Source organism: Zosterops lateralis (genome assembly GCF_965231275.1).
Source record: "Zosterops lateralis genome assembly, chromosome: 21".
Taxonomy (NCBI): Eukaryota; Metazoa; Chordata; class Aves; order Passeriformes; family Zosteropidae; genus Zosterops; species Zosterops lateralis.
Window position 1 is genome coordinate 5281470 of NC_139781.1, and position 23302 is coordinate 5304771.

The 23302-nt window shown below is 42.8% G+C and overlaps 1 protein-coding gene across 1 annotated transcript in view; it reads right to left on the reverse strand.

The window, feature by feature from the left end:
* Positions 1-23302, reverse strand: part of HTR2C (5-hydroxytryptamine receptor 2C) — a gene marked incomplete at both ends in the record, with an annotated part of 40973 nt that overhangs the window by 15823 nt on the left and 1848 nt on the right. The window lies entirely within an intron of this gene.

A 23302-nucleotide genomic window follows, 5' to 3' on the forward strand; every position in this document is an offset into this window, starting at 1 on the left:
ATCACAACCAAAAACCCAAAAAAGGGAGAGGAGAGGAGAGGAGAGGAGAGGAGAGGAGAGGAGAGGAGAGGAGAGGAGAGGAGAGGAGAGGAGAGGAGAGGAGAGGAGAGGAGAGGAGAGGAGAGGAGAGGAGAGGAGAGGAGAGGAGAGGAGAGGAGAGGAGAGGAGAGGAGAGGAGAGGAGAGGAGAGGAGAGGAGAGGAGAGGAGAGGAGAGGAGAGGAGAGGAGAGGAGAGGAGAGGAGAGGAGAGGAGAGGAGAGGAGAGGAGAGGAGAGGAGAGGAGAGGAGAGGAGAGGAGAGGAGAGGAGAGGAGAGGAGAGGAGAGGAGAGGAGAGGAGAGGAGAGGAGAGGAGAGGAGAGGAGAGGAGAGGAGAGGAGAGGAGAGGAGAGGAGAGGAGAGGAGAGGAGAGGAGAGGAGAGGAGAGGAGAGGAGAGGAGAGGAGAGGAGAGGAGAGGAGAGGAGAGGAGAGGAGAGGAGAGGAGAGGAGAGGGGAATCCCCTGCTGCCAGCCCTGGCACTGCAGGAACCACAGACACCAACATGTCTGTGCCATGCTGTCCAGAAATACTGCCCAGGCAAACTGTCAACATGTTTTTGAAGATAAAGGTGAGATAGGAGTTCTCCTAATGCCAAACCTTGTCAGTTTTTCCTGTCCCAGGGCACTTCTAGCTGAACAGCCAGTTGTACAAGTAGACATTTTATTTTCTCACAAAGTTTCCTAAAAGCAATCTACAATAACAAAATGTCACTCTGGAAACTTGTAGAATGGCAGCTTGTAACACATCACTGGGGCTTGATAGGAAGGGCATAGTATATGTTCCATCTCCAAATGTAATTATTTTTAAGTAAGCATGGTGCGTGCCTTTGAAAAACACCTACACAGCCTACAAAGGCAGTAATTTGCAAAAAAAAAGAAAAACAGCTTTATTCTAATTCTGTTTTGAATAAATGTACAAAACATAGGAAATGTGCCCTGTGACTGTGCCAAGATGCAAACAAAGATCAAAAAAAAAAAAAAAATCTGTTAACCATGTTATACCTTTAAAACAATTTTATCCTCAGAAACACCCTAATTACAGAGGGTAACATTTCTCTAATTTGTTCTTTTTTTCTCTTATTTCATTTACAAAGAATAGTAATTACCCTATATTTAGAAGAGCAGATGACTGAGTGAAATGAATTCTTGGACCCCAGCACCTCTAAGACATAGTGATTGCACTTCCAATGGAAAAAAAAAATCATCTCAGTCCAAATTTGGCTCCAAGAATGAAACAGTGCTAAACACCTGCACAAGCAAAACCACAAATTCTTTGTAAGAAACACTGATTTTTGTACCTTGAATTAATCTGAGCTCTTAAAAATCATACATTTAATGCACTGGTAGCTGGGACAGATAGCAGAGTGCTGAAGGGAATTAGATGAATGAAGAAGATCAGAACAAAAGTTGGCATTTCTTTACCCAGCATGGATCCAAACCACAGATTTTTTATTTTTGTCTCCAGATCTTTTGTGGGTGGTAGAAGTTGACACTGGCCAAATTCCCAGAGAAAAGCTCATAGAAGACTATTGCAGTGATATGACTTTGAGGTCAGTGTCAGCTTCTGGCTCTGGTCAGAACAAAACCAGCATATAAAAAACCTTGCAGGAAGGAAACTTCTGCAGAAAATTGCTTCATCCTCTAGGACTGAATGGCATCTCACAGCACGTGTGGTTGATGTGGCTCCTCACAGGACACATGGGACAAACACTCACATTTAAGCAGGAGTCATGGTCCCCAGGTGGGATTTCCTCTCCTGCCCCAGGATGGAAAAGCAAACCACAATTCCTGTGTGTCACTGAACAACTGAGATGAGCACCAAGTGTTGGCAGAAAAAGAAAGAAACTCGAAGGCATTTTGGCAAAGTCACAGAGCATCTCTGTGTGTAGTTAATTTGCTGTCAGATGAGAGTTCCTTACATTTATTTTTTGTGTTTTCCATCAAGAAGGATGGCAGCCATGAAACTGAGTCATTTTTGTCAGAGGATTTATGCACGTGAGTAAAAAATGTTACTTAGCACTGTGATGGGCATTGCACTGTTCAGTGCATGAGAGTCAGAATTATCAGTGCATCAGAATTACCAGCTACAGTAGAAGGAGGTGACTGAATAATCCAAAGCACAGAAAATGGAAGCAAAATTAATTATGTCAAATGGTAAAACAGGATTACTCCACGTTGTAGGAGAATGGTTGTAATTAAATTAAATGTAATTAAAATGTCTATTTCTTGTAAATCTTCAGTACTTCTACAATGCAATCGAAAATGTGGTGTAACACCTAGGACAAATTTGGAGTAACAGCAACAAAATTCCTGCTTACACCACATTAAAGTGAAGAATTATGTAAAGTTCATCTCTGTATCTTCAAGAGTTTTTCATGAGAAACTCACAGCAATCTGCATCAATCATTTCTTTTCCAGACACGAACAGGAATTTGGAAGAGGTTTCAGCACACATTTGTTGTGTTTAGCCAGTGCCTTGTATCTATTGGGATGGATAAAAGGATAAAAACCATCCTTCAAAATGACACAGGAAGAAAGATAGTATATGTTGTCTTATTATGACATTTTATATATATTTATATGCACATTATATATATATATTTATATAAAAGAAACAGAGCTAGCACGTGCAAAATAAGTACTAAGGATTCTTAGGTGTGTTCAAAAGCTGCTTCTAACATTGTTCATTGGGCTGGCTAAAATTCACATAAAATTTCTCATTTTAGCCTTCTGACATTTACTGTATGTACAATTCACTTTTAATTGCTTTAATGAATTGAATGGAAAAAGGTAGGAGTTTGAATAAATTTCAAATTCCTGTATCCCAGTACAAAACACAATTTTCCAGCAGTTAAAATGGCAGCACCGTGTGTGCTTGGAGCCCCTTTTGATCCCCCTGTAGCTGCCCCAGATCTGTTCCAGGCCCAGTGCTCTGTACAGACTCTTGGAAAGGTGAGTGGAAGGATCCAGGAGATGCCTCAGATAACTCCCTGGGAATCCCAAAATGAGCAGAGTGCCCTGTTGGGCAGTGCTCTATTGGGTTTCCTTGCTGTGACCAAGAGCAGCAGCAGACAATGCAAACAGCAGCCCAGAGCACACCCCAAACCTGCCCCTTCCTGATGGCTTGTTGCAGCTTTTGAGCATTCTTTCACACATTCTAGGGAAAACCCGCTGTTGTGGTTTGTAGAATAGAGCCTACACTTTTCCCACTGCTTTTTACCCCCACTGCACCATTGATGCAACTGAAGAATTTTGTACAAAACCAGACTTCCCAGTGTTCACTTCAAACTTCCATAGCTGCCACAGGCTTTACAAAAATAGAAAGCAATTACATACAGTTTTAACATTATTGCATTGCACTATTCCCAAGGGAACGAAAGAATTTAAATGATTCTCTTCTCTCCCTCTTATCTAGGAAGTAAAGCATTTCCAAGGCTGAAACACCACATCAGGAAGTGGAAAGCTACGTTATCTCTTCTCTGCTAGTTTGTTTTTCCCCAGATTTACATAGACAAATGACTCAGAGACATCCATATCACTCCAAGAGCCACACGCCCAGGGGTGCTGAAAATCCCCATCGTGCCCAAGGAGAACAGAACATCTTGCTTGGTCCCCCACAGTCATCAGTGTTTACCAGCATGTCCACAGAGGGGCTCAGGGACATGCAGGGACAAACAGCTCATCTCAAGGGCAGCACTGCCGACCCTTTTGGTTTTATCATCAGTAGAGCTGAAATTTAATTTTTTTTTTTTTCAATGTATTGGAGTCCTGGGCACCAAGTTACATGAAAAATTATGCTTATCTTTGAGTTTCTAGCCTGCATTTTTCTAGAGGAGAAAAAAAGGCTGTTCTAAGGCTGTCTGGATCCATTAAATAGCACGTCCAAGCACAGGGACATGATCTACACACAAAGAATGATGGTGACTTTTAGGAGAAGGGCTATGTTCTTCAGTGCTGCCAGTTCCAAAAGGGCTCGAGTGTCCCAGCAGGTGCTGAGCAGAGGATGGGCTCTCAGGTGATGTGGTGGCCAAGGGAGTGGAGTGATGCTATTGTATTAGGCTGCATAACAACAGAGATTCTTCTCAGAAGGCACAGAGCACAGTTTATTAGAAATCACATCTTTTATTGACTGTTCTGAGAGAGCTGGACATGATTGGTCCTCCAATCAACACTCCTCACAATTATTGGCTAATTAGAAACAACACCTCTTCATAAACATCTTGCAAATAAACAAGTGAAAAACACCAGGTGCAAGAGTTGGGTTTTAATTCCTTCATCAGTTTTCTCACAGCTTCCCAGACCAGTGCATGACAAATTATTTGGCTTTCTTTCTCACAGGTCTGATGTTTGAAATTTCCTCTCTGAGCAGGCTGTCAGCATCCACAATGGAGGAGACCACCAAGAAATGAAGAGGTGACCCTGTGTGCAGGCAGAGCCCTGGAGAGATCACTGCAGCCACCCTACACTTGACTAGGACATCTGCAAGTAGAAGATGCTGCTTTGCCATAGTGCAACACCACAGAAAGGATTTATCTGGATCTGTACCCCGATCACATTCACTGATCCTGAGCTTTGCTTTTCCTCTGAGCTATTTGTTCTTCAACTCCTGGAGCTGTCAGCATGGCCCTGGGGCAGGGAGCAGCAGGAAATGGGCATGGAGCATCCTGGTGTCTTTTGGAAAGGAGACCTTTTTCTCCTTTTCCCCTGCTTTTCACTGAGGGAAAACTCCAGAATGTGCCTCCAAAGATATTTTGGTGCTTCTCTCACAAGTTACAGTGATTAATTGATGTGACTGTATTTTATTGCAAATCAAACAGTTGCACTCACTATGCTGCTATAAGAGTTTTAACTAACTGTTGGATTTTCCTTTCTATCCAGGATTGCAATGACTTGCAGTCTTGACAGTACTGTAAGAAAGAAGGAAAATTAAAGCTAGAACAGATATAATTATCTGAGCTAGGGAAAGGTTGCTTGAATACCATTTAAGTAATATTTTAAATGCAAGGAGCCAGCTTTCCTTATACTATACTTGAAACAACCCTGTTAATAAAATGGGATGTTTGCTAAGAAGCAAACCTAGGGAATGTTGTTTTCATCCCAATGTCAGCATCTCTTTTCTTATGGAAATACAAAATTATTCTGGTGTGATTTGTCATTCCATAAATCCATGTGTTATATTGAGTTTTTCATTTATTGGCAGAGACTAAAATTATGTTTGAAGCCAGGGGATAAATTTCTAGGCTCAATGCTGTTCTCTGCTCAGTTTAAGCATCTGTAGTTGCATCTGGAATTTTTGCACTGAGTGATATGGACAGTTAAGGGAGCAATGGTACAATTAATTGAATTGTTTCAGCAAGTTCATATAAAGGGTTTCTTCCAGCATTTTAACTCCACGAGAGCTATGATCTCTTCACACACTTCTGAGCTGCACGTTCTTCCTAATAATTTATCTAAATGAAAGCACTGTCTAATAAAATATTCATAGCAGTAAACATTTTCTATTTACTCATGTTCTGTGTGTCAGCACAGCATCAGGACAGCATCCTCTCCTTCAATTTCCTTCATGCAGGTCACAGATCAGCCTTCACCTGCTCTTTAAACAACTAATAAAACAACAGTTGAATGAACACCACACTGCAAAGCAAGCACAGACCTCACACTAATACCTTCTAAACATGAGAATATAAATATTTTTAAATAATCTGTCTCGTAATAAAGCGCACAAACGTGTCAGTAACAGGTGGTTTTCTCCCAGTTTTGATGAAATTGAGAAAGATCCATTATCACAAGAAATAGCTGCCAAAGCCTACAGATCATTTGAGGAAACTGGAATTCAGAGCTGAAAATGATGTGGCATTATTCAATTACTGCTGACTGCCGAGGAGTTACTTTAGCTGCAACAAAGAAGCCATCTGCTCAAACCCAGAGTTCCTAACACCAAATCAAGTTTAGACTCTGCCTCAGTCCCAGGACTGGCTCTAGGACTAGTGAGAGGACACAAAACCATAAAGAGGATTTTTAAAAAGTATTTGATTTTATTTCAGCATGACTCAGATATCTGTGCTATGCTGACAGCTGCCTGGGAGCTTACATGGAATTAATCCTCTTTCCAAGCTCGGGCTCCCTCCTGACAATGCTGCTGGACAAATTGGCCTCCAAACCTTAATAAAATACCTGATATCAGTAAGAGATAAAATATTCTTCGGGTATAATGGGTTCCTTATTCAGAGAACACAGATCTGTCTTCTTTAACCAGCCAACACTTTTACTAAATCATCCAGGAGGATGACAAAATTGATAAGAATTTGCATACTCACTGTAAAAACCATGTTGTGCAAACCAGCAGTGTTGGCTTTGAGCACACAGATGCAGATGTTTGGTATGCCACACCTGGCATGTCCACTCAGTATTTTTCCCCTGTGTCTTGGGATACAGAGCATGATGTGAGATTGGAAATGATTGTGGAAAGAAGCATGGTTGATGTTTGGAAAGTGTCAGTGAGTTTGCCTCCCTCTTGCTGCAGCCTGCCCAGGGTGTGATCCTTGTTTTGGCCCCTATTCAGTGCAGCCCTGCACCACTCCTGTGCCAAAGCAGTGTAACACACACTCAAGAGCTTCAGGGAATTTAGGAGTTCAGGGAATCAGCTTTCCCATTAGGGACAGTGGGTTAATGCTCTGGCTGCACTTCATGCCAGGGTGAGGCACAGTTTGTTGTCTGATGAGGTCAAAAGGCAGTACAAGCAGTTGGTGAGCCTGATACTGGCAAGAAACCACTTCAACCAAAGGAAAGAAGCCATATTTTGGTCATGCTTGGAGATAATAATTTTCATTTTTGATATTTCTCAGTATCTGCAAAGCACATTCCATGTTCAGCTTCCTCCAAGGCGATGGGCACCTCTGACTCTGCAGGCAGGAATGCCAGGTGAGAATGCTCCACAGCAGCCACTGCCAAAAGCAATTATTTGGGGGTTGCTAATCACCCTAGAAATTCTGGTGCTCCATCCTTAGTGCCATCTGCTGTCCTGCTGTGACTGCACACCTCAGGTGCACACCTCACACCTGCAAAGCATTTCTGTCCCTGAGCCCAGACCTCTCCTGGCTGAGAGCAAACACACTTTCCATCACAGCAGGAACATCAAGCTGGAGTTCAGCGCACTGGAAACAGCACCTCCAGGGGCTCTCTCAAGGGAATAATTTGCTAATGAGCACTGTTCCCTGGGCAGTAATCCCAAGGAGGTGTGTGACCCTGTGAGCAAGTGTCACTTCTCCAGGAGTTTGCTGATCACCATGTGCTGACTCAGCACGGAAGTCTGTGTGTGTGCAACCTGCCCCAGTTAAAAGGCAGCAAAATGTAGGGTCATGGTCATTCCCTGAAACAGGAGTGGAGGACAATTCATCCTGTATGTGAACAAGAGACAGACGTTTCATTAAAGAACTTGTCCTGGGTTGCAGTGTAGGATGTACACAAAGTATTTATTCTCTCACCATCTCCATGAGCTGTTGGAACCAGGTGGGGCAGTGTTTTCCCAGGCCCCTCCTTTGGGCTCTTCTGCTCATGGCCCATCAATGCCTTGCCCAGGACTCACAGGGAACTCCCTCCAGGAGCTCTCTCTGTTTAATGGGCCATCAAGGAGCCACTGCACGACTCCTCATCCCATTGGGAGATGCTCCGCCCAGGGGGAAGAGCCAAGCATTCCCACCTGGAGAGAATCTGGGATTTGGGACAGGACAAGCAGCCCTGACCCACTGGATTCCCAGAGGAGCAGAGCTCCCAGACCTTTCTGTGGGATCACTGCTTCAGGAAGAGCCCCTCACCTGGACTGCTCCCACCACCCTGCTCAGGCTGTGTTCTGACTCTGTCAGTGATCCTTTGTGTTATTGCATTGATTTTATTTTATTTTATTTTATTTTACTTTTTACCTTTCTTCTTATTAAATTGTATTTCTGGCTTGGAGCCTCTCACTTGTTTTGCTTTCAAACCCCGACAGAACTCTAACAGCAATCTAGAAAATGCATGTGTTGCTAATCAGTTCTACACTTTATAGGAATAACCCACTGAACCATGCAAGTATGCAAAATACACCCAGCTTGCACCCAGAAATGCACAGTTATCCATTAGGATTCTTGATGTGGGCTGTGACCAAGATAAAAACTTAGGGAATTTTGCTGATAAACTGTCTTTTAACCGAAGAATAAGATGTAGAAATGAGAGGAAGAAAACAAGTACCACTAAAATAGACCAAGTTATTTAACCACTTGATCTCTTCTCAAATCTTAAACAACACTTGAAAAACATTATTTCAGCAGCCTTTATCTTCCAGCACAATGCTTCAAAGTCTGAAGTTAACATCAGTTACCCAGCAGCCCTTCTGCACTTCTCCCCTGTTTTCCCATAATTCTTTGATGTTTCCTCATTTTGCCACACCACGGAAACCCTGGAGGCTTCTTTCACAGGCCTGGAAAATAATTTTCCATGAGAAGACTAAGTCTGAGAGCTTTATTGGCTGCTCAGCCTTTCATTTCTCTCAGCAGCACAGCAGGCTTTCCTAGACAGCCCAGACACCCCCAGGACGTGGGTGTGTGAGCAGGGAGCCCCTGCTGCAGCTCACCCCAATTCTGTGGGGGCAAAAATGTACCAACATCAAAGGCTGGTGTTTGATCCAGCACCTTGGTGGGGAGTGTGGGCAGAGTCATGGCCTGGGGATGTCTCTGCACCAAGCCTTGGGTGTTGCAGGACTTCCCTTTACACTTGGCAAGGGCTGCAGGATAACTCTGAGTTCAGCCCGGGAGCAGCCAGTACCACATGTAGCCCTGGTTCTGTGCCTGAGGTGTTTTGGTTTTCTGAAATTCTTTTCCCAAAGAATTTTCTGTAAACAGGAGAAATGTTTCTGTAAACTGTACCTATGCTATTCATTCCTTTCCCCAGAAGGGACTTCTTCTTGCTGTCCCTCTGCTCTGACCAATGGGAGTGAAGAGGTTTGTCTTTGTGTCACCAATCCAATTGGTCTGTGTGAAATATTATAAAAGGGAGACAGGTCCCAAAGATAAAGGAGTCATTTTCAGCCTTCTGAAGCTCAATCTGTGTAGTTGTGGTGTTAAACAGCGTCAGTCACACATGAGAGGGCTCAGCTGCTGGCCCTCCTGTAGGATTTCCCATCCAGACTAGCTGGGAATCAATCTCCCCCCTGGCTTGTCCCAGCCCCCTTGCTGTGACCAAGGCAGGTCACCCTGTCAGAAGCATCCAAAGCAAGCCTGGGAAAGCAGGGTCAGGGAAGGCTGACTGTGAATGGAGCTGCTGTGTCTGTCTTGACTAGAACAGGGCTCCTGCAACTCTGCTCACCCCATGCTCTCCCAGAGGAGATGTTACACCCCAACCAGCCTAATTAAATGTGATTTTTAAATCATCCCTTTACTCCAAGCAACAAATTTGTCATTTAGTGTAACAATCCAACTTACAAAGCTACATAATATGTTAAGGATTTCCATTATTGTAAGCATTTTGTGCACAACTTGTTACTAATTAAAACTGCTCACTGCTCTGAGTCCACTCTAAAAGATCTGAAGCTGGGATGTGATTTAACCTGAGGTTTTTCTGCTTTTCTACTGCAGTGTTTACAGCCTATAAAATGCCCAATTGTTGTCAAATCGTTGGATGAGGACACACAAGAGTCAGCTCAGCACAGCTTTTCTGACAGACCCAAAGGTTTAGAAGCACTTCAGACTAAGCCAACTCCATCCTCACATCCTGAAATCCAGGTGACATTCCTCAGCCCAAAAGAAAACAAACAGGCACCAGCAGCATCAGTCCTGCCTGGCTTTCTGTCTCCCTCTGACAAATGATGCAAATAGCCACTTTTGAATCCTGAGCAGGTCTGTGTTGAAAACTGCAGCTCAGGACAAGGGGATTCCATTTCCCATAACAATGTTTTGGCACATGGACCCTGTTCCTGGTGGGTAACAACAGAGAAAGTGAAGCTTAACATGTGCCCCCCCTCTGGGTACAGTTGTACTCCTTGGAGTTTTGCAGAAATTGTAGGCCTATTGTAAGTTCCATTAACATGAAGTAGAAGTTTAATTTAACATGGATAAATGAAGCGTGGGTGTACTGATATATTAGAAAGAGTACTATTACCCAGAAAATTATAGTGGTCTCATGAGGTGGTAAAGGAAACTAAAGAAATTATATTTAGTGAAGTTATACCATTGGGGGTTTTCATAGGCTTGTTTTTGCTTTGTAATCAAGTGCAACATTATTTTATTATCATTGTTATACCATTATTACAGTGTAATCTCGCGCTTGATTACAAATCAAACCCAGTGATAACTACAATAATAAAATAATGTGTTAACATAATAATCCAGCAAAACATAATAAAATAGGTGCTGTTGATCAGGCATAGCATCAGCCAGTCAAGGGAGGGGATTGTCCCACTCTGCTCTCCCTGGGGTGGCCTCACCCTGAGTGCTGGGGACAGTTTTGGGTGCCACAAGAAAAGGAGACTGAGGACAGACCTCACTGAGGTCTGCACTGATCTCTTCTCTGGAAAAGACCCAAGGAAATGGCCTGAAGCCAGGTCTGGGCAGGGTTAGGTTGGATATTACGAAAAAATTCTTCACCCGGAAGGTGGTTGGGCACTGGAAGGGGCTGCCCAGGGAGCCAAACACAGCCCCAAGCCTCAAGGACAGTTTGTAAAATGCTCTCAGGTATGTGGTGGGATTTTTTGGGGTTTGCCATGCAAGGCCAGGAGTTGGACTCAATCATCCTTGAGGGTCCTTTCCAACTCATATGATATTCTACAATTCTAAAATTCTAATTGCTGTCTAAAATTTCACAAACATGAATAATATGAATTCTGTAGTACAATTAGCTACTCCCAAGGTACAAGAGGCACCCACCCCAATATGGAGCAGGAAATCTTGGAAAAATCCTTATGGAAAGTAGATACAGTAAGGTGCAAAAGGTGTATTTAAAGGACTTCATCTTGAAAGTTGTATTCATGCTTGTCAACATCAGCTTGCTGTGTTCTCTCAACCAATTAACCTTGCTTTGCTGCTGTGCACTTTGGATGGACACAGCCAGCTAGATTTGAACAAGAAAATAGACTCACTGCTCTTGGCTTCTCCTGTGTTAAAATGCAATCTTCCTTTCTGTTAATTTCAAATTGACTGATCAGAAGAAACCAACAAAAGTCCAATTGGCAAATTCAAAATTTTACCCAAACAAATCCAAAATTTAAATAAATAGTGGAGTGAAGTAATTCCCATTCAGAACAAATGCACAGAGAGGAGGGCAGAGCTCTGCTGCCTCCCAGAACCAGCCATCAATATTCATGGGTGTCAGACACGCTTTTCCAGTCTCCTGCATCCCAGTGGGTGCCAAATAGGTACAGCAAAATCCTGTCAGACAGTTTCCATATCTCAGCAGCACCAAGACCTTTCCATACAGCTGCTGCCTCTGATTGGGGATGGAAATAGACATTTATAAAAAACAAGCAAAAAAACCCACCCAAATCTTACCAAAAATAAACACGTTGCAAAACAAATTGTACATCAGAAGATGGAGAGGTATTGGTCAGAATAACAACCTGTCTGTCCTGATAACTCCAGCACTGCTGGAGAACTGAGGCTCCCACCAATATGTCAACAGGAATGGAAATCAAACCACCCAAAAAGAAAAAAAAACAACCGTGAATCAACAGGGCCTTATCAGCCATCCTGCCTTGCCCATCAAATCTCACACCTAAGAGCTGATAGAGGAGCACTTCATGTTTGTATACTACTCATTGAAATTTCTAGTCCTGAACCTTTTTCATCTAGGAAGCGAGACAGCATCTTGGATGAGGGATTCACTCCCTGAACCCACTGCTGCCACTGTGCTTATCAGACTGCCTGCAGGAATTGTAAACTTTTCCAACAAGAAATCTTGTTACCACCAGAAAACACGGAGACTGGAAAAACGGAATATATCTTTGAAACTAATGCAAACTAATGCATAAAACTCAAATTTTGATGTAGGATGTGGTTTTAACCACAGCCAAGGCTCCATGGCAGGTTCATGCACAAATTCCCCTCATGCCATTAGCATCTTTAATGACAATTTTGGCAGAATAGCCAGTAAGGATCCATTCGGTTCCTCTTGTAAATTGTCCATCCAGGAAAAGATTGTATTTTGCCAATGAGGCAGTGTGCAAAATACTGCAGAGCAATTGGCATGTGGCCCCTCTTCCATCTATGTAACTTTAATTTAATTTCCATGCAAGCAGATGAATCACATCGAGCCTATTTCCCAGCATGTGCTGATAAAACATAAAGTAGGAACTTACTGCTTACTCTTACTGTTGGCTCTCAGGGAAGTGAACTAACTTATGAGGGTGTTTTAATGAATAATAGACAGCTCTAGAACCAGAATTTCAAGGAATATGTCATGTGAATTGGATAGAGACAGTAAAACCATAATTTGCTGAGGAGAATTTAATGATATCAATTCAACTGACAGATGGGAAAGGAAGAAGAATGAAAAAGTTGAGTTAATTCTGAGTTAATTGACCCAATCCTGGAAACATGCATAATTTAAACTAATGTATTACACTGGGATATTTGTCTTGCAACATATTCAAGGGATTTTTAGAGATTTTGCCTCACTTCGCTGTATTTCTTTGCATGTTGTGTACAGCAGCTGTCTATGGATGTATTGGCCTGCCTAATGGCAGTGATTTTCCCCATGTTTTTGAGCACAAAGGCTGAGCTGGCCCACCACATCCATCTTTTCTAAAAATGCAGCAATATATTGATCAGCTCTTGGCATTTCACCAGCATTCAAGTTGAGCCCTTAATGCAAGAAATTATGATATTATTGTATTGATCACATAAAGTTACCATACACTAAAAAGAAATCTTACTTCTTTTCACACAGTGCTTCCCATAATATAAGACAGTAAAAGCACTAAATATGTTAAGATGTGCACAAATACATCAAACAAGCAAAATGCAGATGAGGCATCCATCTGCACCCAACAACAAATCTCCTGAGGGATGAAAAAGCCTCAAGTTGTGCCATGGGAGGTTTAGATTGGATTTTACCAAAAATTTCTTCACTGAAAGGGTGGTCCAAAGGCTGCCCAGGGAAGTGATGGGGTCACTGTCCCTGTCAGAGTTCAGGGGATATGAGGATGTGGTGCTCTGGGACATCGTTCAGTGGTGCCCCAGGTAGTGTCAGGTTTAGGGTTTAATTTGAAGATCTTAGAGGTCTTTCCTCTAAGAAAAACCTCTTCCCTCCTCTTTCCATTCTGACGCTGTTTTACACCACAAGGACACAGACTCTGAGATTCAGAAGGCTGAAAATGACTCCTTTATTTTTGGCATGTGTCTCCCTTTTATACTATTTCACACAGACCAATTGGATTGGTGACACAAAGACAAACCTCTTCACTCCCATTGGTCAGAGCAGAGGGACAGCAAGGAGAAGTCCCTCCTGGGGAAAGGAATGAATAACAAAGTTACAGCTACAAAAACATTTCTCCTGTTTACAGAAAATTCTTTGGGAAAAGAATTTCGGAAAACCAAAACACCTCAGGCACGGAACCAGGGCTACACCATTCTAACCTGAATGACTCTGTGAACACAGACTGAACAAGGATGAAAGAGCTTTTCAATGTTAAGTCCAGACAGAACAGAAATACAGTTGACCAGCCTCAGAGTTCTGGGATTTCCCTGGAGCTCTCTGCTACCTGCAGCCAGGAAAATGAAGCCTTGTGTTAATCTCTACAGCAGACTGCAATACAAAAGTCTCCAAAATTCCTGGAAATTGTTGCTGCTCCTTGATGAGTGTGGAGAAACACATTCTACTGACTATTTCCTCAGCCCAATTTCCCTCTGCTGAGGTTAGCAAGAGACAGCAAGTTCTCAGCATGAGATAATATGTCCCAGATACTTGGTGCAAGGAAGTGTTGCTAGATTTCACTGCAATCACCTTCTAGGAAGGGAAACAAGGTGTCTGTGGGCAAGAGAAAACAGAAATAAAAGCAATAACTGGTATGAGGGGCTCAGGATGGACAGAGTGGCTGAAGGCATTGAGGTGAACAACTCTGTCACTGCTCATCCGTAATCACAGCTGTGTCTTAAAATATGGGCCACAAATATGATCTTCTAAGTGGAGAGTATTTTATTTCTCACTTAGCTAATGTTAGGGTAAAGGTTTAGAGGAGCTGCTCTCTTTCAGCCAGGTGCAGTCTCCCAGGCTCTGTGTGTGCTGGGGAGGCAGTGAACACTTTAACTGGGTCTTTCTCCAGATGAGGAACAGTCAGGTAAATCTGCATGTACAACCACACAGACTAAAATTAACTCAGTCTTGGTAAAATGTTTGCAATTCTAGTTAAATCCTCTCTCTTGATTTTAAAATTTTAAGAATGGGGATGAAACGCTGATTTTATAATTTTAAACATGGGGATGAAGCATGTCCAAGGAAGACTCTGGGTGTGTCTCAGTGCCTGGAGCTGGTGCTGTTGTTCCTCTCAGATGAGGCTAAATCTGCCTGTGAGAAACACATAACCTGTCTTCATTTTATTTGCTGTCTCCATGATCTGCCTGGTGCCTTTATAAAGCACTAAATTTACTGCTGGAACAGTTTCTCATCACAAGGTCTTTCTTTTTATCCGCAACAATTCCGGTTTTCTCATTATCTTTTATCAATTTCTGGTTTGCTGCAAAGCATGTGAGTTTATATTTCTTTTCAACCAAACTCATAAAAGTTAATTGCAATGAGGCAATGCACTTGCAAAGCTACTACTGGATCTAACAGGCTATTGTCATAAAAAGTAAATAAAGATTCATGCATTTTAAAGCACATTTAGCTTCACTGATCTAGAAGCAAATTGGCCATGAGAAGATTGCACTGACAGCATTAAAACTGCTGCTGTATTTAAATTGACATCAGTAAAACAGAGATGTATAAAACAGAAATGTAACTATGTACACTCCAGATTTTGGGGGCTTTACACTCCTGTGAGTTTTAAAACCTGTTGCATCTTCCAAAAATTCTGAGCAAAAGGATGAAATAAAAACTGTAATTGGATCTAAAAGTTTATTTGCATTAAATAACACTTAAATGAGTGCCATTCAAAATTATTCTAATGAGTCATTCTTGCACATAAAGATTTATTTTGGTTGGGCAATTCTCAATTTCACCAAGCAGGCAAGACAGACCCATCCAATTTAATGTCTAGAATATGAAAAATATCTTCCTGATTGGATGCAGCAGACGAGCTGTGGGTAAATTAGTAAAATATAAGATGACAAGAAGAGCACAGACTTCTTGTTTATGACACTCCAACAAGGTTTCACTGGATAAATGTGAAAAGGGAAAGCAGCGCAGTTTATCAGCTTTTGAAGGAAAGTTTCAAAGCACATTTTCCTCTTAGAAAGTACGAAGGTGAGTTGGAGGCTCTGTTTTTTCACACTGCAGTGTTAGGATTTTCTATTTAAAAACTGCTTCTTGCAAGGAAGTTATGGGGTTTGGTTTCATAAGAAGTTGCTCAGAGATTTGTCCTGGCTTTCTGTTGCTGCACACTGAATACACATATTTTGTACTCAACACCCCAAAATAAGGCAGCTGGAAGGAAAGGGGCTGTGGAAAATGGAAGATATGACTGCAGCAGCTCAGTGTCTGAATGATACTTGGTAGCAAAGAGGACACAAGAAGTCAGAAAGTTCTTTACAATCCTGCATTCAGGAAACTCCCCTTGTGATTTTACTCTCTTATTTGAATTATGTAGCTCAGCACAGTATTTTTCTAAGGTGAGTTTGCTTCCTTTATCTTTTAAATATTTCTAGTTTTTAACCAAAAACCAATGAAATGAACAAAAAGCCCTCAACAGTCTCAGCCAGCCCAGAAGAGAGGAGTTCGCTCCTTTCACAGCAGGAAAAGCAAAACACAAGTGCCTTGGGGAGAACCAGCCTCACCAAGCCAAGGCAAAGGCAATCACGAGAAGCTTTTCATGCCAAACCACATTAAGCAAATGGATGCCCACAGAAACACGGTATAAAATCAGGCCCTGCACAGTCCAGGAGCACATTGCAGCACTTTGTGCAGCTTTGGGTCACTTTAGCTGGGCAAATGCCAGCTCATTTCTCTCACCTGTATGTTCCATAAAGCTCTAACAGGGCTCATGCTTTGGATGATGGTGATGAAACCTAATGAACAGCAATGGCATGAAAGGAGCTGCATTGCAGTGGCAGAAGAGATTTCCTCAGGCTCAGAGGAGAGCAGCAAAACATCTCAGATCCTTCTAGCTGAAGGATGCTGCTGATGCAGTCATGCCAAGAGCTGCAGTCATGACTGGGCAGGAAGAGAGTAAAGAGGTTGGAGGAGACAGAAAATTGCTCTGGCAGAAGTCCTGGCCTCTCTGCATGTCCTGTCAGTGCTCCCACTGACTTTAGCACAGTCAAAATCTCCTCTCATGGATTTTGTATGTTCCCCAGGTCCCCTATGCTCACTGTTATTTACTTACAGTCTGCTGCCACTGAGCAAAACATGGGAGCAATCCATCTAGAAAACAAAATCTAAAGTGTTCTGTAACATTCCTGGTTTTCATTTTTCCATATTTAGGGGGGAAAAAAAGAAAGTACTGGACGTGCCACTTTAAATCTCAGAAATAGGGTCTCGTGTTTCCATGCAGGTTGGAACAACTGGTTTTGATCAGGCCTTTCCGCAAGAACCTCTGTCTGTGAAAAAACCTGTCAGACCCCTGGGGCAAACAATGAGTCTCTGCAGTATCCCTTGGCAAGCTGTGAAAATCTGGGCTACAAGGACATTTTCCTGGAAAAGGGCAGGGTTAGCTCCCAGTGTGGCAGTGCTGCCAGGTGCCAGGGCTGTGGCTCACACACACCTGAGCTCACACACACCTGAGCCAGGCTGGGCTGCTGGCACTGAGCCCTCAGTCCCTGCTGGGCATCCTGCTCTGGAGGGCACACCCAGGAGATCCTTTGGGATCCTCTGGTGGTGCTGTTTTACACCACAACGACACAGACTCTGAGATTCAGAAGGCTGAAAATGACTCCTTTATTTTTGGGATGTGTCTCCCTTTTATCCCATTTCACACAGACCAATTGGATTGGTGACACAAAGACAAACCTCTTCACTCCCATTGGTCAGAGCAGAGGGACAGCAAGGAGAAGTCCCTCCTAGGGAAAGGAATGAATAACAAAGGTACAGTTACAAAAACATTTCTCCTGTTTACAGAAAATTCCCTGGGAAAAGAATTTTAGAAAACCAAAACATCTCAGGCACGGAACCAGGGCTACACTGCACCTCTCTGGAGGGGTTTTATTTACCTAACACAGTCTGACTCTAAGGGTGTGCAATCTGTACATTTTTTTGCAGCCAACAGAGAGCAGCCATAGAGCCTTCTCCACCACCAGCCCTCAATGGAAGCTACCAGAAACAGAAGTGTTTGTGCTCTGCTCATCTGTGCTGGACTGAGCAGCCTGAGCTCCATGGGCAGCAGCCTCATGCCTGGCAGATCACAGGCTAAAAAGCCCCATTAACCCACAGCAGGCAAAGGAGCTGGTTGCTTAACAGCAAGGGGGTTGGAGGAGCAAAAAAAACCCAACCAAAAATGTGTTTACAAATGTGGAATGTTTATTGTTCTCTCATGTTTTCTCCTGATGCTGGCGGATTGACAAGATCCTCTTGTCAACAGGAACAAACACAGAGGGGACAGTAAAGAATATCTGCCTGTTCCAAGAAGCCAGCCAAAGTCAGAGCTGGATGATATACAGGTGGCACAAGGTGAAGAAATAACAAGATAAGAGGCAGGTGGTAAAAAAATTAAATAGCAACTGCTCTGCCTTTTTATCTGACAGCAGAATTTGGTCTTCAGAGTCCTATAAACTAATGCTCCAAAATGTGGATAATAGCTGAGCTCAAATGAGTCACAAGGACCTGGCACAAAGCTGCCAGGCCCTACCCACAGCAGTAAGCAAGGTGCCATTGAAACTCTCTCTGAAGCTGGCATTGATTTATTCTGGTGAAAATTATCTTTGCACCACAAACCCTCTGCTGCATCATGCAGAGCTCAGCAGCAGAGGAAGCAAGATCAGAGACCTGAGGCAAGGGGTCCTCTGCTCTCCTCCTGGAAATTAGAAAAGGCTTGCCACATGCAAATGACCCTGAGCAATGGGCAAGAAATTTAGGGAGAAGCTCCTGCGTGAGATGGGAGCTCAGGCAGAGCTCTGGTTGTGGACAGCTGGGGTTGGTCTCTTTCTCCAGGCAGCACTGACAGGAGAGGACACAGGCTCAGGCTGCACCAAGGGAAATACAGGTTGGATATCAGGAAGATGTTTTTCATGGAAAAAGTGATTAAATACTGGAATGGTCTGCCTGGGGAGGTGGTGGAGTCACCGTCCTTGGATGTGTTTAAAGACTGGATGTGTTGGGGCTGGGCTGAACTGCTGATCTTGAAGGTCTCTTCCAACCTGGTGATTCTGTGATTCTGTGCTGGCATCACTGTCACATGGACACACTTGCTCCACCTTGGAGGAAGGTGCTTGCTGACCACAGAGAACAGCTAGCACACAGCAGGATTCAAAAATATCCCAGAGGCCAGGGGATGATTGCAACTGGCTGCACCCAGGAATTGTAGCCCCAAACACTTTGGGGCTCTGACTTTGGCCCCTGGACACAGCAAAGAGCCTGGCCTGGGTCAGAGTTTGGGGTGGCTGCACTCTCCCATGGGGTGGAGGGAAGACTCAAACCATACTGCCAGACAAACCTGGGGAATTGCTGACACCAGGTGCTGCCTTGCTGTGCCTTCTGGTGGGGCACAGGGCTCTGAGGATGCAATTCTGGTGACATTTGCTCCTCTCAGACATGTATTCTGGCTCTCACATCCTGCTTAACTTCATAATACAGCAGATTTACCAGCAGCATAGAGGCCTGCTAAGGGAAAAGCAGACCTGTCCTGAGGGAGAGAAAAAATAATCCATACCATCCATACAGAACACTTACACCAGGTCTCCATGGAATTTTTTTAGAAGGCATTTACAATGCGAGCCAAGGTTTTACTAAAACCTGAATTTTGATGGGGCTGGTTCTTATTACATTAAAAGTGACAAGCTTTCTAAATCTGTCTGCACAGGTGCAGCATAAGGAGAAAAAACAGCTCAGTTACCAATAAGTACATGACCATCTGCCCAAAGAAGTGATGGCAGGTCAAGTGCTGAACACTGTTATAATTTAATCTACCAGAAGACAGACAGATCTAACACCTGCAAGTGTTAGAAATGAGGAAAAACTGCCTTCCAGAAGATCCAAGTACACTCTGTAACTCTTCTTGCTCTACCCAAATTGAGGTTGAGACACAGTTCAAAAGACAAATAAAAATCCATTACTTACTTTAACATAATTAAAATAAACCTTCAAATTGACAACAGTCTGTTTGCAGACAGCAGAGACTTCCCTGCTTGCTTTCCTGAATTTATAGGATTTATTTATGGACTGCTCTATTGCTTGCAAGTCTTGTAACCAAAATCCATTCCCAAAAGGAGGAATACAGCAGAAAGCAAACAAAGATATAAGTTTGACCAGGAAAATTTTCACTTTCCCCTTCCCAGTGCAGAACTTCACCATCAGTGCTGTGTCTTGTTTTATTTAGCTCACCATGAAGGAAGTGGATTTCACTTTCCCCTTCTCCAGTTTTAGGGGATGCTCAGTTGTGGATCTTTCTCTTACTCAGCCTGCTGAGAACTAAAACTTCAACAGGGATTAGAAAGGTGTGTGTGAGCAAGGCACTTCAGTGAAATGAGGATCCCCAGACAAGAGGAACAATCAGTACAAGTGTTACTGGTGACATTTTACTTCACTGAAAACAAAAACTGCTTTAAGCACCGTGTCTGTATCGTGGGGCACCTGTGCCCACTGAAACAGCTTAACTGCATCCATGGTTTTACACCATTTCTGCTTCCTCTTCATCCCTAGTCAACCCTCAACACCAGGCTGGACCAGGAATGAAGGTCAGGAACGAACGCATCAGGGCTGACAAACTGGGTTTGGGTTTTTAGCATAACTACTATAAAACTGAAACATGTTTTAGAAGAGTATCTAGCAGATTTTTCTATGAAATTAATTGTGATAAAAGGAATGGAAAAAGATTAAGGAATGGAAAAGACATGGAAAGGAATGAAAGAAGATTAATGTTAATTCACTAATTTCATATGGAGAATTTATCTTAATGGGGAATATTGCGCTAGAGCTATGCACAGCCTGCCTGTTGAGAAAGTCCTGGAGATGGGGCTGCTGCATGGATGAACAAGTGAGATTTCTTAAGTTAGGGAAAAAAAATCAATATAAAGTCCAAATGACTGTATCCATCTCATACTGGTGCCATTCTGCAAATACCAAATTTTACTTGTCATCTTTCACAACAGAAGCATATCAAAATCTTGAGGAGATTTTCAGACAAGACTTCACTAAAAACACACATCAAAATAATGAGAGAGAAAAACAAAAGGGTACAATAAGTTAAATTGCTCTGACAATTCTTAAAAGCAATTCTGCCTTAATAAGACTAGTGAGGAGATGACTTTAAAGCACCATGGAGCACTTTCCTTCAAAGTGTTTTGTACTCCTCAGATGAGGACACTTTCCTTACTCATCTGGCTTCCAGTCGTTATTGTCCAAAACTAAAAGTATAACCAAAAAAAAGTAAAATTAACTAGATAAAAATCCAGACATAAAGTCTGGATAACCTCAGACAAAAATCAAAAATTAAATTAAGAGGAAATTTATGTGTGCGGAGCAAATCCAGCTTTCAATTTGACAATTAAAAGCTCTGACTCAAATGTTTTTGAAGAGGGTGATGCAAATATAGGTTTAATAGATTTCATCACTGCTGAGAAAGGGTGTGGAGCATCACTCCCTCCTCTTGGCAGGCATCATCACCCTCTCCAGCCCTGAGTTCTTGGGCCAATTTCAGCTCTTCAGCCTTTGACTCCCACTGGACCAGAAGCCCTCAGCTTCCCACCAATGCAAGCAAAGCTGTGCAGGTTCCTAAAGCTGTTTGCAAACAGAGAATCATCACAGGTGCCACATTTTCAGTGACTCTGAAAAATCCTAGAAGTCAACATTTAGCTGCCTCAAGATATTTTACAACCAGGGAATGAGATTCATATTCAATGAGATACAGAGAGAATCTATTTAGTATTCCCCATTTCCTCTCATTCTAAGCACAATTTAAACCTTGGGCAGCAGAAAAAGAAGCTGTTCTCTGGATTCAGGGCACATCACACAGAGTTTTCTTTCCCAACAGCAGCACAGATATGCCCAAACCTAATCCCATTTGTCACACCAGGTAAACAGGCAGTTTGTTCATGTGGAGAAAATTCCCTTAGCAGGACACTCAGTATCTCAACTGAAGTTTCCCATGTATCTAATAATCTGGAAAGAGGGTGAATAATGATGTAGTAGGTTTTCAGATTTCACAGAATTATTTAGGTGAGCTGAGGTTACAAGGAAGCTCAGGGGCTTGGAAAGAGAATAAATGCTGCTGGGTGAGCACACAGGGCAGCAGCCTGTGGATCCTACTGATGGCAAAAGATAAACTAACACTTCCCGTCGGATATAAATTCCACTGCACATACACACCAGGTACTCCAATGTCATTGGAGAGAAAAAAAATAGTCCCATCTCTGAATTTATGACACAGACAGTGCAAGAAGTGTAGGAGTTTCCATTCACTCACACCCTAGCAGGAGAATAAAATGCAGTGGTTACTTAGCACAAACAGAAACATTATGCATTTAAAGCTATCAGGAATAAATAACAATTTATGAAAGTAATGCAACTGTCAGCTGGAACTTGGTGCAGTCAGGATGCATTGAAGCCCCTGATTTGATATGGTCTTTAAAATGCCTGATCGTTTCTGGATACCTGAATGTCACATCAAAGTGCTGAGCTGCACTGCTTCCCCCTCTGCAGGGAAACCAGCACCAAACTCTGCCCCAGTGCTCAGCACATCTCTGTCACCACACAGTAATGATGGTAATTATCAATAATAACAATACTGTGGGTGTGAATCTGCTCTGGCAGCTGGGGCTGGCGAATGCTGCATCCAACAGTAGCTCCTGAGATCTGCCCCAGCCCCCAGACCACAAACCCCCACAGAGGGCTCTGCTGGCTGCTTGTGGACAGCTGAGAACCTTCTGCAAGAGCCAAGAAAGCTCAATACCCTCTGCAACATGCACTCAGATCAGCTGATGAGACTGAGAATGCAAAATTCCTCTGCATGCCTTCACCAGCCCTCTCCTTCTTGTGATGAACACACGTTGTGAACCCACTGCTGCTTGTCCTCAGAGGTGAGGACACAACCTCCACCTCTTGTCTGGAGCTCCATCATGTGTGAGACACCTGCTGCCCTATCAGTATTTTAATAAAGATACCAGTATTCTTAATTAATCAGGCATTCCTCCATTGAGATGAAACACTGTGTACATTTTTCATCTACACTCCCCAATACATGGTTATTAATTAGCATGCTAATTTGCTTAGTTCTCTAGGAACTGCCTGCCAGGGAAAATGTTCTCAGCTGTCAAATGCAACTCATCGATTACTGTAAGACACTTAAGACTAATTGATAAATATATCTGAGCCCTGATTAATTGGTGAAAAATCCATCCTGCTGCATCCTGTTGCCCTTCCTTGATAATAAGACTCTTGACTTAACTTACAACTTGATTTTTCCTTCTTTTAATTAAGAAAACCCCTGAAAACCAGGATTATTTGTGGAGGGTGTCTATTCAATTTTTTGGTTATGCTTGAAGTGAAATCTACTTCATTTACCTTATTAGCCCAAAAGTAAGGAAATGAGCCTATTCTGAAATGCATTACTCTGTCAACTAGAATTTATCTCTGGGGCTGAGAAAGCTGATGTGGAAACCTGAAAGTAATTTCTTCACTCTTCTATGTGTTATATCTATTTTTTAAGGTTCTTTTCTGATTACATAAATTAAAAGTGACTTCTATAACTCTGGAAGGGATGTGCTGCATACACTGCTCAGTACAGCACATGGCAGCCTTTGGAACAGTGTAAGATTATGTATGGAATGAACAAGGTGAATTATACAGAGTAAAAATGACTGAACATTCACAATGATGTTTCCGAGCAGTAACACACTCCCTGCTCAGTCCTTGGCCATGCACCTCACAAGAATTCTGCTGATGTAAGAACATTTTCCTCCTCCTTACTTCCACAATTTGTAGCTTAAACAATATATT